The 16157-nt window shown below is 37.9% G+C and overlaps 15 non-coding genes across 15 annotated transcripts; all 15 read right to left on the bottom strand.

The window, feature by feature from the left end:
• Positions 1–656: 656 nt before the first annotated feature.
• On the bottom strand, positions 657–730 carry trnak-cuu (transfer RNA lysine (anticodon CUU)). Its single transcript has one exon. It is a non-coding gene; the product is annotated as a tRNA-Lys (tRNA).
• A 2056-nt stretch (positions 731–2786) lies between these two features.
• On the bottom strand, positions 2787–2860 carry trnak-cuu (transfer RNA lysine (anticodon CUU)). The gene has a single exon. It is a non-coding gene; the product is annotated as a tRNA-Lys (tRNA).
• Positions 2861–3367: 507 nt separating this feature from the next.
• Positions 3368–3441, bottom strand: trnak-cuu (transfer RNA lysine (anticodon CUU)). Its single transcript has one exon. It is a non-coding gene; the product is annotated as a tRNA-Lys (tRNA).
• Positions 3442–4440: 999 nt separating this feature from the next.
• On the bottom strand, positions 4441–4514 carry trnak-cuu (transfer RNA lysine (anticodon CUU)). Its single transcript has one exon. It is a non-coding gene; the product is annotated as a tRNA-Lys (tRNA).
• Positions 4515–4983: 469 nt separating this feature from the next.
• trnak-cuu (transfer RNA lysine (anticodon CUU)) lies at positions 4984–5057 on the bottom strand. Its single transcript has one exon. It is a non-coding gene; the product is annotated as a tRNA-Lys (tRNA).
• A 1001-nt stretch (positions 5058–6058) lies between these two features.
• On the bottom strand, positions 6059–6132 carry trnak-cuu (transfer RNA lysine (anticodon CUU)). The gene has a single exon. It is a non-coding gene; the product is annotated as a tRNA-Lys (tRNA).
• A 2056-nt stretch (positions 6133–8188) lies between these two features.
• On the bottom strand, positions 8189–8262 carry trnak-cuu (transfer RNA lysine (anticodon CUU)). The gene has a single exon. It is a non-coding gene; the product is annotated as a tRNA-Lys (tRNA).
• Positions 8263–8760: 498 nt separating this feature from the next.
• trnak-cuu (transfer RNA lysine (anticodon CUU)) lies at positions 8761–8834 on the bottom strand. The gene has a single exon. It is a non-coding gene; the product is annotated as a tRNA-Lys (tRNA).
• A 999-nt stretch (positions 8835–9833) lies between these two features.
• trnak-cuu (transfer RNA lysine (anticodon CUU)) lies at positions 9834–9907 on the bottom strand. Its single transcript has one exon. It is a non-coding gene; the product is annotated as a tRNA-Lys (tRNA).
• A 469-nt stretch (positions 9908–10376) lies between these two features.
• On the bottom strand, positions 10377–10450 carry trnak-cuu (transfer RNA lysine (anticodon CUU)). Its single transcript has one exon. It is a non-coding gene; the product is annotated as a tRNA-Lys (tRNA).
• A 1001-nt stretch (positions 10451–11451) lies between these two features.
• trnak-cuu (transfer RNA lysine (anticodon CUU)) lies at positions 11452–11525 on the bottom strand. Its single transcript has one exon. It is a non-coding gene; the product is annotated as a tRNA-Lys (tRNA).
• A 999-nt stretch (positions 11526–12524) lies between these two features.
• On the bottom strand, positions 12525–12598 carry trnak-cuu (transfer RNA lysine (anticodon CUU)). Its single transcript has one exon. It is a non-coding gene; the product is annotated as a tRNA-Lys (tRNA).
• Positions 12599–13597: 999 nt separating this feature from the next.
• Positions 13598–13671, bottom strand: trnak-cuu (transfer RNA lysine (anticodon CUU)). Its single transcript has one exon. It is a non-coding gene; the product is annotated as a tRNA-Lys (tRNA).
• A 469-nt stretch (positions 13672–14140) lies between these two features.
• Positions 14141–14214, bottom strand: trnak-cuu (transfer RNA lysine (anticodon CUU)). The gene has a single exon. It is a non-coding gene; the product is annotated as a tRNA-Lys (tRNA).
• Positions 14215–15215: 1001 nt separating this feature from the next.
• On the bottom strand, positions 15216–15289 carry trnak-cuu (transfer RNA lysine (anticodon CUU)). Its single transcript has one exon. It is a non-coding gene; the product is annotated as a tRNA-Lys (tRNA).
• Positions 15290–16157: the final 868 nt, after the last annotated feature.

The following is a 16157-nucleotide window of genomic DNA, read 5'->3' as shown; positions in this document are numbered from 1 at the left end:
TGTGTGATACATATGGAATGTATATGCTCTGATGTTTCCTTTTATAAAGAGTCTTTTAAGCTAAGACTTTGATCAGCATGCTGGTGCTCAATTCCTAATCTTAAAAGCTTCATAGCCCAACGTAGGGCTCCAACCCACGACCCTGAGATTAAGAGTCTCATGCTCTACCGAACTGAGCTAGCCGGGCTTCTTCCATATAACCTCCCATCACAATACAAACATCAAAATGCAAGAATATGTTTAATGAGAAGTACAACCCTCTACTATGAAAACAACCTAGGTCCGAGAAAATTATCAGATTACAGAGTATGTTTTACCCTTAAAGTTCTTGACCACAAGTTCCTTGAACAAAACCAGCCTGAACCAGGCTGCCTCACTCTTCCGCCAGAAGATCAAGCACACTCATGCTATTCATTGGTTAGGGATCGAGTCTCTTGCAGTTTTCAATTGTAGTTTAGGATATAATCTAGACAAATTGATGGATTCAATACAAAAAATAATTTTCTCATCAGCTGTAGATGTTTGATTGGTGTGTTTGAAAACTACGTTATATAAATGTTCTGATGTTTCCTTTAATAAGGAACAATTTAAGCTTTAGTAGAACAAAGACTTTGATCAACATGGGGGTGCTCAATTCCTATTCTTGAAAGCTCAATAGCCCAACGTGGGGCTTAAACCCACGACCCTGAGATTAAGAGTCTCATGCTCTACCGAACTGAGCTAGCCGGGCTTCTTCCATATAACCTCCCATCACAATAGAAACATCAAAATGCAAGAACATGTTTAATGAGAAGTAAAACCCTCTAGTATGAAAACAACCTAGGTCTGAGAAAATGATCAGTTTACAGAGTAAGTTTTACCCTTAACGTTTTTGACCACAAGTTCCTTCAACAAAACCAGCCTGAACCAGGCTGCCTAACTCTTTCACCAGAAGATAAAACACATGCATGCTTGTTAATTGTTATGGATTCAATCTGTTGCAGTTTTCCATTATAGTTAAGCTATATAAACTAGACAAATTGATGGATTCAATATATACATAATTTTCTGATCAGCCGTTGATGTTTGATTGGTGTGTGTGATACCTATGGAATGTATATGCTCTGATGTTTCCTTTAATAAAGAGTCTTTTAAGCCAAGACTTTGATCAGCATGCTGGTGCTCAATTCCTAATCTTAAAAGCTTCATAGCCCAACGTGGGGCTCGAACCCACCACCCTGAGATTAAGAGTCTCATGCTCTACCGAGCTTAGCTAGCCAGGCTTCTACCTTGAAACTTCACATCACGATGGAGATGTTAGAATGCAAGAATATGTTTCATGAGAAATAAAGCCCTCTAGTATGAAAACAACCTAGGTCTGAGAAAATGATCAATTTACAGAGTAAGTTTTACCCTTAACGTTTTTGACCACAAGTTCCTTGAACAAAACCAGCCTGAACCAGGCTGCCTAACTCTTTCGCCAGAAGATCAAGCACACTCATGCTATTCATTGGTTAGGGATCGAGTCTCTTGCAGTTTTCAATTCTAGTTTAGGATATAATCTAGACAAATTGATGGATTCAATACAAAACATAATTTTCTCATCAGCTGTAGATGTTTGATTGGTGTGTTTGAAACCTACGTTATATAAATGTTCTGATGTTTCCTTTAATAAATAACAATTTAAGCTTTAGTAGAACTAAGACTTTGATCAACATGCGGGTGCTCAATTCCTATTCTTGAAAGCTCCATAGCCCAACGTGGGGCTCGAACCCACGACCCTGAGATTAAGAGTCTCATGCTCTACCGAACTGAGCCAGCCGGCCTTCTTCCATATAACCTCCCATCACAATAGAAACATCAAAATGCAAAAACATGTTTAATGAGAAGTAAAACCCTCTACTATGAAAACAACCTAGGTCTGAGAAAATTATCAGATTACAGAGTAAGTTTTACCATTATCGTTTTTGACCACAAGTTCCGTGAACAAAACCAGCCTGAACCATCTTGCCTAACTCTTTCGCCAGAAGATTAAACACATGCATGCTTGTTAATTGTTATGGATTCAATCTTTTGCAGTTTTCCATTATAGTTAAGCTATATAAACTATACAAATTGATGGAGTCAATATATACATAATTTTCTGATCAGCCGTTGATGTTTGATTGGTGTGTGTGATACCTATGGAATGTATATGCTCTGATGTTTCCTTTAATAAAGAGTCTTTTAAGCCAAGACTTTGATCAGCATGCTGGTGCTCAATTCCTAATCTTAAAAGCTCCATAGCCCAACGTAGGGCTCCAAAACCACGACCCTGAGATTAAGAGTCTCATGTTCTGCCGAACTGAGCTAGCCATGCTTCTTCCTTAAAACTTCACATCACGATGGAGATGTTAGAATGCAAGAATATGTTTCATGAGAAATAAAGCCCTCTAGTATGAAAACAACCTAGGTCTGAGAAAATGATCAATTTACAGAGTAAGTTTTACCCTTAACGTTTTTGACCACAAGTTCCTTGAACAAAACCAGCCTGAACCAGGCTGCCTAACTCTTTCGCCAGAAGATCAAGCACACTCATGCTATTCATTGGTTAGGGATCGAGTCGCTTGCAGTTTTCAATTCTAGTTTAGAATATAATCTAGACAAATTGATGGATTCAATCCAAAACATAATTTTCTTATCAGCTGTAGATGTTTGATTGGTGTGTCTGAAACCTATGTTATGTATATGCTCTGATGTTTCCTTTAATAAAAAACAATTTAAGCTTTAGTAAAACTAAGACTTTGATCAGCATGCTGGTGCTCCATAGCCCGACGTGGGGCTCGAACCCACGACCCTGAGATTAAGAGTCTCATGCTCTACCGAACTGAGCTAGCCGGGCTTCTTCTTCTTCTTCTTCTTCTTCTTCTTCTTCTTCTTCTTCTTCTTGTAACCTCCCATCACAATAAAAACATCAAAATGCAAGAATATGTTTAATGAGAAGTAAAACCCTCTACTATGAAAACAACCTAGGTCTGAGAAAATTATCAGATTACAGAGTAAGTTTTACCCTTAACGTTTTTGACCACAAGTTCCGTGAACAAAACCAGCCTGGACCATCTTGCCTAACTCTTTCGCCAGAAGATCAAGCACACTCATGCTATTCATTGGTTAGGGATCAAGTCTCTTACAGTTTTCAATTCTAGTTTAGGATATAATCTAGACAAATTGATGGATTCAATCCAAAACATAATTTTCTCATCAGCTGTAGATGTTTGATTGGTGTGTCTGAAACCTACGTTATATAAATGTTCTGATGTTTCCTTTAATAAGGAACAATTTAAGCTTTAGTAGAACTAAGACTTTGATCAACATGCGGGTGCTCAATTCCTATTCTTGAAAGCTCAATAGCCCAACGTGGGGCTCGAACCCACGACCCTGAGATTAAGAGTCTCATGCTCTACCGAACTGAGCTAGCCGGGCTTCTTCCTTATAACCTCCCATCACAATAAAAACATCAAAATGCAAGAATATGTTTAATGAGAAGTAAAACCCTCTACTATGAAAACAACCTAGGTCTGAGAAAATTATCAGATTACAGAGTACGTTTTACCCTTAACGTTTTTGACCACAAGTTCCGTGAACAAAACCAGCCTGGACCATCTTGCCTAACTCTTTCGCCAGAAGATAAAACACATGCATGCTTGTTAATTGTTATGGATTCAATCTGTTACAGTTTTCCATTTTAGTTAAACTATATAAACTAAACAAATTGATGGATTCAATATATACATAATTTTCTGATCAGCCGTTGATGTTTGATTGGTGTGTGTGATACCTATGGAATGTATATGCTCTGATGTTTCCTTTAATAAAGTCTTTTAAGCTAAGAATTTGATCAGCATGCTGGTGCTCAATTCCTAATCTTAAAAGCTCCATAGCCCAACGTAGGGCTCCAACCCACGACCCTGAGATTAAGAGTCTCATGCTCTACCGAACTGAGCTAGCCATGCTTTTTCCTTAAAACTTCACATAGCGATGGAGATGTTAGAATGCAAGAATATGTTTTATGAGAAGTAAAGCCCTCTAGTATGAAAACAACCTAGGTCTGAGAAAATGATCAGTTTACAGAGTGAGTTTTACCCTTAACGTTTTTGACCACAAGTTCCTTGAACAAAACCAGCCTGAACCAGGCTGCCTAACTCTTTCGCCAGAAGATCAAGCACACTCATGCTATTCATTGGTTAGGGATCGAGTCTCTTGCACTTTGCAATTCTAGTTTAGGATATAATCTAGACAAATTGATGGATTCAATACAAAACATAATTTTCTCATCAGCTGTAGATGTTTGATTGGTGTGTTTGAAACCTACGTTATATAAATGTTCTGATGTTTCCTTTAATAAATAACAATTTAAGCTTTAGTAGAACTAAGACTTTGATCAACATGCGGGTGCTCAATTCCTATTCTTGAAAGCTCAATAGCCCAACGTGGGGCTCGAACCCACGACCCTGAGATTAAGAGTCTCATGCTCTACCGAACTGAGCTAGCCGGGCTTCTTACATATAACCTCCCATCACAATAGAAACATCAAAATGCAAGAATATGTTTAATGAGAAGTAAAACCCTCTACTATGAAAACAACCTAGGTCCCAGAAAATTATCAGATTACAGAGTAAATTTTACCCTTAACGTTTTTGACCACAAGTTCCTTGAACAAAACCAGCCTGAACCAGGCTGCCTAACTCTTCCGCCAGAAGATCAAGCACACTCATGCTATTCATTGGTTAGGGATCAAGTCTCTTACAGTTTTCAATTCTAGTTTAGGATATAATCTAGACAAATTGATGGATTCAATCCAAAACATAATTTTCTCATCAGCTGTAGATGTTTGATTGGTGTGTCTGAAACCTACGTTATATAAATGTTCTGATGTTTCCTTTAATAAGGAACAATTTAAGCTTTAGTAGAACTAAGACTTTGATCAACATGCGGGTGCTCAATTCCTATTCTTGAAAGCTCAATAGCCCAACGTGGGGCTCGAACCCACGACCCTGAGATTAAGAGTCTCATGCTCTACCGAACTGAGCTAGCCGGGCTTCTTCCTTATAACCTCCCATCACAATAAAAACATCAAAATGCAAGAATATGTTTAATGAGAAGTAAAACCCTCTACTATGAAAACAACCTAGGTCTGAGAAAATTATCAGATTACAGAGTAAGTTTTACCCTTAACGTTTTTGACCACAAGTTCCGTGAACAAAACCAGCCTGGACCATCTTGCCTAACTCTTTCGCCAGAAGATTAAACACATGCATGCTTGTTAATTGTTATGGATTCAATCTGTTGCAGTTTTCCATTATAGTTAAGCTATATAAACTAGACAAATTGATGGATTCAATATATACATAATTTTCTGATCAGCCGTTGATGTTTGATTGGTGTGTGTGATACATATGGAATGTATATGCTCTGATGTTTCCTTTTATAAAGAGTCTTTTAAGCTAAGACTTTGATCAGCATGCTGGTGCTCAATTCCTAATCTTAAAAGCTTCATAGCCCAACGTAGGGCTCCAACCCACGACCCTGAGATTAAGAGTCTCATGCTCTACCGAACTGAGCTAGCCGGGCTTCTTCCATATAACCTCCCATCACAATACAAACATCAAAATGCAAGAATATGTTTAATGAGAAGTACAACCCTCTACTATGAAAACAACCTAGGTCCGAGAAAATTATCAGATTACAGAGTATGTTTTACCCTTAAAGTTCTTGACCACAAGTTCCTTGAACAAAACCAGCCTGAACCAGGCTGCCTCACTCTTCCGCCAGAAGATCAAGCACACTCATGCTATTCATTGGTTAGGGATCGAGTCTCTTGCAGTTTTCAATTGTAGTTTAGGATATAATCTAGACAAATTGATGGATTCAATACAAAAAATAATTTTCTCATCAGCTGTAGATGTTTGATTGGTGTGTTTGAAAACTACGTTATATAAATGTTCTGATGTTTCCTTTAATAAGGAACAATTTAAGCTTTAGTAGAACAAAGACTTTGATCAACATGGGGGTGCTCAATTCCTATTCTTGAAAGCTCAATAGCCCAACGTGGGGCTTAAACCCACGACCCTGAGATTAAGAGTCTCATGCTCTACCGAACTGAGCTAGCCGGGCTTCTTCCATATAACCTCCCATCACAATAGAAACATCAAAATGCAAGAACATGTTTAATGAGAAGTAAAACCCTCTAGTATGAAAACAACCTAGGTCTGAGAAAATGATCAGTTTACAGAGTAAGTTTTACCCTTAACGTTTTTGACCACAAGTTCCTTCAACAAAACCAGCCTGAACCAGGCTGCCTAACTCTTTCACCAGAAGATAAAACACATGCATGCTTGTTAATTGTTATGGATTCAATCTGTTGCAGTTTTCCATTATAGTTAAGCTATATAAACTAGACAAATTGATGGATTCAATATATACATAATTTTCTGATCAGCCGTTGATGTTTGATTGGTGTGTGTGATACCTATGGAATGTATATGCTCTGATGTTTCCTTTAATAAAGAGTCTTTTAAGCCAAGACTTTGATCAGCATGCTGGTGCTCAATTCCTAATCTTAAAAGCTTCATAGCCCAACGTGGGGCTCGAACCCACCACCCTGAGATTAAGAGTCTCATGCTCTACCGAGCTTAGCTAGCCAGGCTTCTACCTTGAAACTTCACATCACGATGGAGATGTTAGAATGCAAGAATATGTTTCATGAGAAATAAAGCCCTCTAGTATGAAAACAACCTAGGTCTGAGAAAATGATCAATTTACAGAGTAAGTTTTACCCTTAACGTTTTTGACCACAAGTTCCTTGAACAAAACCAGCCTGAACCAGGCTGCCTAACTCTTTCGCCAGAAGATCAAGCACACTCATGCTATTCATTGGTTAGGGATCGAGTCTCTTGCAGTTTTCAATTCTAGTTTAGGATATAATCTAGACAAATTGATGGATTCAATACAAAACATAATTTTCTCATCAGCTGTAGATGTTTGATTGGTGTGTTTGAAACCTACGTTATATAAATGTTCTGATGTTTCCTTTAATAAATAACAATTTAAGCTTTAGTAGAACTAAGACTTTGATCAACATGCGGGTGCTCAATTCCTATTCTTGAAAGCTCCATAGCCCAACGTGGGGCTCGAACCCACGACCCTGAGATTAAGAGTCTCATGCTCTACCGAACTGAGCCAGCCGGCCTTCTTCCATATAACCTCCCATCACAATAGAAACATCAAAATGCAAAAACATGTTTAATGAGAAGTAAAACCCTCTACTATGAAAACAACCTAGGTCTGAGAAAATTATCAGATTACAGAGTAAGTTTTACCATTATCGTTTTTGACCACAAGTTCCGTGAACAAAACCAGCCTGAACCATCTTGCCTAACTCTTTCGCCAGAAGATTAAACACATGCATGCTTGTTAATTGTTATGGATTCAATCTTTTGCAGTTTTCCATTATAGTTAAGCTATATAAACTATACAAATTGATGGAGTCAATATATACATAATTTTCTGATCAGCCGTTGATGTTTGATTGGTGTGTGTGATACCTATGGAATGTATATGCTCTGATGTTTCCTTTAATAAAGAGTCTTTTAAGCCAAGACTTTGATCAGCATGCTGGTGCTCAATTCCTAATCTTAAAAGCTCCATAGCCCAACGTAGGGCTCCAAAACCACGACCCTGAGATTAAGAGTCTCATGTTCTGCCGAACTGAGCTAGCCATGCTTCTTCCTTAAAACTTCACATCACGATGGAGATGTTAGAATGCAAGAATATGTTTCATGAGAAATAAAGCCCTCTAGTATGAAAACAACCTAGGTCTGAGAAAATGATCAATTTACAGAGTAAGTTTTACCCTTAACGTTTTTGACCACAAGTTCCTTGAACAAAACCAGCCTGAACCAGGCTGCCTAACTCTTTCGCCAGAAGATCAAGCACACTCATGCTATTCATTGGTTAGGGATCGAGTCGCTTGCAGTTTTCAATTCTAGTTTAGAATATAATCTAGACAAATTGATGGATTCAATCCAAAACATAATTTTCTTATCAGCTGTAGATGTTTGATTGGTGTGTCTGAAACCTATGTTATGTATATGCTCTGATGTTTCCTTTAATAAAAAACAATTTAAGCTTTAGTAAAACTAAGACTTTGATCAGCATGCTGGTGCTCCATAGCCCGACGTGGGGCTCGAACCCACGACCCTGAGATTAAGAGTCTCATGCTCTACCGAACTGAGCTAGCCGGGCTTCTTCTTCTTCTTCTTCTTCTTCTTCTTCTTCTTCTTGTAACCTCCCATCACAATAAAAACATCAAAATGCAAGAATATGTTTAATGAGAAGTAAAACCCTCTACTATGAAAACAACCTAGGTCTGAGAAAATTATCAGATTACAGAGTAAGTTTTACCCTTAACGTTTTTGACCACAAGTTCCGTGAACAAAACCAGCCTGGACCATCTTGCCTAACTCTTTCGCCAGAAGATCAAGCACACTCATGCTATTCATTGGTTAGGGATCAAGTCTCTTACAGTTTTCAATTCTAGTTTAGGATATAATCTAGACAAATTGATGGATTCAATCCAAAACATAATTTTCTCATCAGCTGTAGATGTTTGATTGGTGTGTCTGAAACCTACGTTATATAAATGTTCTGATGTTTCCTTTAATAAGGAACAATTTAAGCTTTAGTAGAACTAAGACTTTGATCAACATGCGGGTGCTCAATTCCTATTCTTGAAAGCTCAATAGCCCAACGTGGGGCTCGAACCCACGACCCTGAGATTAAGAGTCTCATGCTCTACCGAACTGAGCTAGCCGGGCTTCTTCCTTATAACCTCCCATCACAATAAAAACATCAAAATGCAAGAATATGTTTAATGAGAAGTAAAACCCTCTACTATGAAAACAACCTAGGTCTGAGAAAATTATCAGATTACAGAGTACGTTTTACCCTTAACGTTTTTGACCACAAGTTCCGTGAACAAAACCAGCCTGGACCATCTTGCCTAACTCTTTCGCCAGAAGATAAAACACATGCATGCTTGTTAATTGTTATGGATTCAATCTGTTACAGTTTTCCATTTTAGTTAAACTATATAAACTAAACAAATTGATGGATTCAATATATACATAATTTTCTGATCAGCCGTTGATGTTTGATTGGTGTGTGTGATACCTATGGAATGTATATGCTCTGATGTTTCCTTTAATAAAGTCTTTTAAGCTAAGAATTTGATCAGCATGCTGGTGCTCAATTCCTAATCTTAAAAGCTCCATAGCCCAACGTAGGGCTCCAACCCACGACCCTGAGATTAAGAGTCTCATGCTCTACCGAACTGAGCTAGCCATGCTTTTTCCTTAAAACTTCACATAGCGATGGAGATGTTAGAATGCAAGAATATGTTTTATGAGAAGTAAAGCCCTCTAGTATGAAAACAACCTAGGTCTGAGAAAATGATCAGTTTACAGAGTGAGTTTTACCCTTAACGTTTTTGACCACAAGTTCCTTGAACAAAACCAGCCTGAACCAGGCTGCCTAACTCTTTCGCCAGAAGATCAAGCACACTCATGCTATTCATTGGTTAGGGATCGAGTCTCTTGCACTTTGCAATTCTAGTTTAGGATATAATCTAGACAAATTGATGGATTCAATACAAAACATAATTTTCTCATCAGCTGTAGATGTTTGATTGGTGTGTTTGAAACCTACGTTATATAAATGTTCTGATGTTTCCTTTAATAAATAACAATTTAAGCTTTAGTAGAACTAAGACTTTGATCAACATGCGGGTGCTCAATTCCTATTCTTGAAAGCTCAATAGCCCAACGTGGGGCTCGAACCCACGACCCTGAGATTAAGAGTCTCATGCTCTACCGAACTGAGCTAGCCGGGCTTCTTACATATAACCTCCCATCACAATAGAAACATCAAAATGCAAGAATATGTTTAATGAGAAGTAAAACCCTCTACTATGAAAACAACCTAGGTCCCAGAAAATTATCAGATTACAGAGTAAATTTTACCCTTAACGTTTTTGACCACAAGTTCCTTGAACAAAACCAGCCTGAACCAGGCTGCCTAACTCTTCCGCCAGAAGATCAAGCACACTCATGCTATTCATTGGTTAGGGATCAAGTCTCTTACAGTTTTCAATTCTAGTTTAGGATATAATCTAGACAAATTGATGGATTCAATCCAAAACATAATTTTCTCATCAGCTGTAGATGTTTGATTGGTGTGTCTGAAACCTACGTTATATAAATGTTCTGATGTTTCCTTTAATAAGGAACAATTTAAGCTTTAGTAGAACTAAGACTTTGATCAACATGCGGGTGCTCAATTCCTATTCTTGAAAGCTCAATAGCCCAACGTGGGGCTCGAACCCACGACCCTGAGATTAAGAGTCTCATGCTCTACCGAACTGAGCTAGCCGGGCTTCTTCCTTATAACCTCCCATCACAATAAAAACATCAAAATGCAAGAATATGTTTAATGAGAAGTAAAACCCTCTACTATGAAAACAACCTAGGTCTGAGAAAATTATCAGATTACAGAGTAAGTTTTACCCTTAACGTTTTTGACCACAAGTTCCGTGAACAAAACCAGCCTGGACCATCTTGCCTAACTCTTTCGCCAGAAGATAAAACACATGCATGCTTGTTAATTGTTATGGATTCAATCTGTTACAGTTTTCCATTTTAGTTAAACTATATAAACTAAACAAATTGATGGATTCAATATATACATAATTTTCTGATCAGCCGTTGATGTTTGATTGGTGTGTGTGATACCTATGGAATGTATATGCTCTGATGTTTCCTTTAATAAAGAGTCTTTTAAGCTAAGAATTTGATCAGCATGCTGGTGCTCAATTCCTAATCTTAAAAGCTCCATAGCCCAACGTAGGGCTCCAACCCACGACCCTGAGATTAAGAGTCTCATGCTCTACCGAACTGAGCTAGCCATGCTTTTTCCTTAAAACTTCACATAGCGATGGAGATGTTAGAATGCAAGAATATGTTTCATGAGAAGTAAAGCCCTCTAGTATGAAAACAACCTAGGTCTGAGAAAATGATCAGTTTACAGAGTGAGTTTTACCCTTAACGTTTTTGACCACAAATTCCTTGAACAAAACCAGCCTGAACCAGGCTGCCTAACTCTTTCGCCAGAAGATCAAGCACACTCATGCTATTCATTGGTTAGGGATCGAGTCTCTTGCACTTTGCAATTCTAGTTTAGGATATAATCTAGACAAATTGATGGATTCAATACAAAACATAATTTTCTCATCAGCTGTAGATGTTTGATTGGTGTGTTTGAAACCTACGTTATATAAATGTTCTGATGTTTCCTTTAATAAATAACAATTTAAGCTTTAGTAGAACTAAGACTTTGATCAACATGCGGGTGCTCAATTCCTATTCTTGAAAGCTCAATAGCCCAACGTGGGGCTCGAACCCACGACCCTGAGATTAAGAGTCTCATGCTCTACCGAACTGAGCTAGCCGGGCTTCTTCCTTATAACCTCCCATCACAATAAAAACATCAAAATGCAAGAATATGTTTAATGAGAAGTAAAACCCTCTACTATGAAAACAACCTAGGTCTGAGAAAATTATCAGATTACAGAGTACGTTTTACCCTTAACGTTTTTGACCACAAGTTCCGTGAACAAAACCAGCCTGGACCATCTTGCCTAACTCTTTCGCCAGAAGATAAAACACATGCATGCTTGTTAATTGTTATGGATTCAATCTGTTACAGTTTTCCATTTTAGTTAAACTATATAAACTAAACAAATTGATGGATTCAATATATACATAATTTTCTGATCAGCCGTTGATGTTTGATTGGTGTGTGTGATACCTATGGAATGTATATGCTCTGATGTTTCCTTTAATAAAGTCTTTTAAGCTAAGAATTTGATCAGCATGCTGGTGCTCAATTCCTAATCTTAAAAGCTCCATAGCCCAACGTAGGGCTCCAACCCACGACCCTGAGATTAAGAGTCTCATGCTCTACCGAACTGAGCTAGCCATGCTTTTTCCTTAAAACTTCACATAGCGATGGAGATGTTAGAATGCAAGAATATGTTTTATGAGAAGTAAAGCCCTCTAGTATGAAAACAACCTAGGTCTGAGAAAATGATCAGTTTACAGAGTGAGTTTTACCCTTAACGTTTTTGACCACAAGTTCCTTGAACAAAACCAGCCTGAACCAGGCTGCCTAACTCTTTCGCCAGAAGATCAAGCACACTCATGCTATTCATTGGTTAGGGATCGAGTCTCTTGCACTTTGCAATTCTAGTTTAGGATATAATCTAGACAAATTGATGGATTCAATCCAAAACATAATTTTCTCATCAGCTGTAGATGTTTGATTGGTGTGTCTGAAACCTACGTTATATAAATGTTCTGATGTTTCCTTTAATAAGGAACAATTTAAGCTTTAGTAGAACTAAGACTTTGATCAACATGCGGGTGCTCAATTCCTATTCTTGAAAGCTCAATAGCCCAACGTGGGGCTCGAACCCACGACCCTGAGATTAAGAGTCTCATGCTCTACCGAACTGAGCTAGCCGGGCTTCTTCCTTATAACCTCCCATCACAATAAAAACATCAAAATGCAAGAATATGTTTAATGAGAAGTAAAACCCTCTACTATGAAAACAACCTAGGTCTGAGAAAATTATCAGATTACAGAGTACGTTTTACCCTTAACGTTTTTGACCACAAGTTCCGTGAACAAAACCAGCCTGGACCATCTTGCCTAACTCTTTCGCCAGAAGATAAAACACATGCATGCTTGTTAATTGTTATGGATTCAATCTGTTACAGTTTTCCATTTTAGTTAAACTATATAAACTAAACAAATTGATGGATTCAATATATACATAATTTTCTGATCAGCCGTTGATGTTTGATTGGTGTGTGTGATACCTATGGAATGTATATGCTCTGATGTTTCCTTTAATAAAGTCTTTTAAGCTAAGAATTTGATCAGCATGCTGGTGCTCAATTCCTAATCTTAAAAGCTCCATAGCCCAACGTAGGGCTCCAACCCACGACCCTGAGATTAAGAGTCTCATGCTCTACCGAACTGAGCTAGCCATGCTTTTTCCTTAAAACTTCACATAGCGATGGAGATGTTAGAATGCAAGAATATGTTTTATGAGAAGTAAAGCCCTCTAGTATGAAAACAACCTAGGTCTGAGAAAATGATCAGTTTACAGAGTGAGTTTTACCCTTAACGTTTTTGACCACAAGTTCCTTGAACAAAACCAGCCTGAACCAGGCTGCCTAACTCTTTCGCCAGAAGATCAAGCACACTCATGCTATTCATTGGTTAGGGATCGAGTCTCTTGCACTTTGCAATTCTAGTTTAGGATATAATCTAGACAAATTGATGGATTCAATACAAAACATAATTTTCTCATCAGCTGTAGATGTTTGATTGGTGTGTTTGAAACCTACGTTATATAAATGTTCTGATGTTTCCTTTAATAAATAACAATTTAAGCTTTAGTAGAACTAAGACTTTGATCAACATGCGGGTGCTCAATTCCTATTCTTGAAAGCTCAATAGCCCAACGTGGGGCTCGAACCCACGACCCTGAGATTAAGAGTCTCATGCTCTACCGAACTGAGCTAGCCGGGCTTCTTACATATAACCTCCCATCACAATAGAAACATCAAAATGCAAGAATATGTTTAATGAGAAGTAAAACCCTCTACTATGAAAACAACCTAGGTCCCAGAAAATTATCAGATTACAGAGTAAATTTTACCCTTAACGTTTTTGACCACAAGTTCCTTGAACAAAACCAGCCTGAACCAGGCTGCCTAACTCTTCCGCCAGAAGATCAAGCACACTCATGCTATTCATTGGTTAGGGATCAAGTCTCTTACAGTTTTCAATTCTAGTTTAGGATATAATCTAGACAAATTGATGGATTCAATCCAAAACATAATTTTCTCATCAGCTGTAGATGTTTGATTGGTGTGTCTGAAACCTACGTTATATAAATGTTCTGATGTTTCCTTTAATAAGGAACAATTTAAGCTTTAGTAGAACTAAGACTTTGATCAACATGCGGGTGCTCAATTCCTATTCTTGAAAGCTCAATAGCCCAACGTGGGGCTCGAACCCACGACCCTGAGATTAAGAGTCTCATGCTCTACCGAACTGAGCTAGCCGGGCTTCTTCCTTATAACCTCCCATCACAATAAAAACATCAAAATGCAAGAATATGTTTAATGAGAAGTAAAACCCTCTACTATGAAAACAACCTAGGTCTGAGAAAATTATCAGATTACAGAGTAAGTTTTACCCTTAACGTTTTTGACCACAAGTTCCGTGAACAAAACCAGCCTGGACCATCTTGCCTAACTCTTTCGCCAGAAGATAAAACACATGCATGCTTGTTAATTGTTATGGATTCAATCTGTTACAGTTTTCCATTTTAGTTAAACTATATAAACTAAACAAATTGATGGATTCAATATATACATAATTTTCTGATCAGCCGTTGATGTTTGATTGGTGTGTGTGATACCTATGGAATGTATATGCTCTGATGTTTCCTTTAATAAAGAGTCTTTTAAGCTAAGAATTTGATCAGCATGCTGGTGCTCAATTCCTAATCTTAAAAGCTCCATAGCCCAACGTAGGGCTCCAACCCACGACCCTGAGATTAAGAGTCTCATGCTCTACCGAACTGAGCTAGCCATGCTTTTTCCTTAAAACTTCACATAGCGATGGAGATGTTAGAATGCAAGAATATGTTTCATGAGAAGTAAAGCCCTCTAGTATGAAAACAACCTAGGTCTGAGAAAATGATCAGTTTACAGAGTGAGTTTTACCCTTAACGTTTTTGACCACAAATTCCTTGAACAAAACCAGCCTGAACCAGGCTGCCTAACTCTTTCGCCAGAAGATCAAGCACACTCATGCTATTCATTGGTTAGGGATCGAGTCTCTTGCACTTTGCAATTCTAGTTTAGGATATAATCTAGACAAATTGATGGATTCAATACAAAACATAATTTTCTCATCAGCTGTAGATGTTTGATTGGTGTGTTTGAAACCTACGTTATATAAATGTTCTGATGTTTCCTTTAATAAATAACAATTTAAGCTTTAGTAGAACTAAGACTTTGATCAACATGCGGGTGCTCAATTCCTATTCTTGAAAGCTCAATAGCCCAACGTGGGGCTCGAACCCACGACCCTGAGATTAAGAGTCTCATGCTCTACCGAACTGAGCTAGCCGGGCTTCTTCCTTATAACCTCCCATCACAATAAAAACATCAAAATGCAAGAATATGTTTAATGAGAAGTAAAACCCTCTACTATGAAAACAACCTAGGTCTGAGAAAATTATCAGATTACAGAGTACGTTTTACCCTTAACGTTTTTGACCACAAGTTCCGTGAACAAAACCAGCCTGGACCATCTTGCCTAACTCTTTCGCCAGAAGATAAAACACATGCATGCTTGTTAATTGTTATGGATTCAATCTGTTACAGTTTTCCATTTTAGTTAAACTATATAAACTAAACAAATTGATGGATTCAATATATACATAATTTTCTGATCAGCCGTTGATGTTTGATTGGTGTGTGTGATACCTATGGAATGTATATGCTCTGATGTTTCCTTTAATAAAGTCTTTTAAGCTAAGAATTTGATCAGCATGCTGGTGCTCAATTCCTAATCTTAAAAGCTCCATAGCCCAACGTAGGGCTCCAACCCACGACCCTGAGATTAAGAGTCTCATGCTCTACCGAACTGAGCTAGCCATGCTTTTTCCTTAAAACTTCACATAGCGATGGAGATGTTAGAATGCAAGAATATGTTTTATGAGAAGTAAAGCCCTCTAGTATGAAAACAACCTAGGTCTGAGAAAATGATCAGTTTACAGAGTGAGTTTTACCCTTAACGTTTTTGACCACAAGTTCCTTGAACAAAACCAGCCTGAACCAGGCTGCCTAACTCTTTCGCCAGAAGATCAAGCACACTCATGCTATTCATTGGTTAGGGATCGAGTCTCTTGCACTTTGCAATTCTAGTTTAGGATATAATCTAGACAAATTGATGGATTCAATACAAAACATAATTTTCTCATCAGCTGTAGATGTTTG

The sequence above is a fragment of the Pleuronectes platessa genome, chromosome 21 (assembly GCF_947347685.1).
Source record: "Pleuronectes platessa chromosome 21, fPlePla1.1, whole genome shotgun sequence".
In the NCBI taxonomy this organism is placed as follows: domain Eukaryota; kingdom Metazoa; phylum Chordata; class Actinopteri; order Pleuronectiformes; family Pleuronectidae; genus Pleuronectes; species Pleuronectes platessa.
This window is presented reverse-complemented; position numbering and strand designations above follow the sequence as displayed.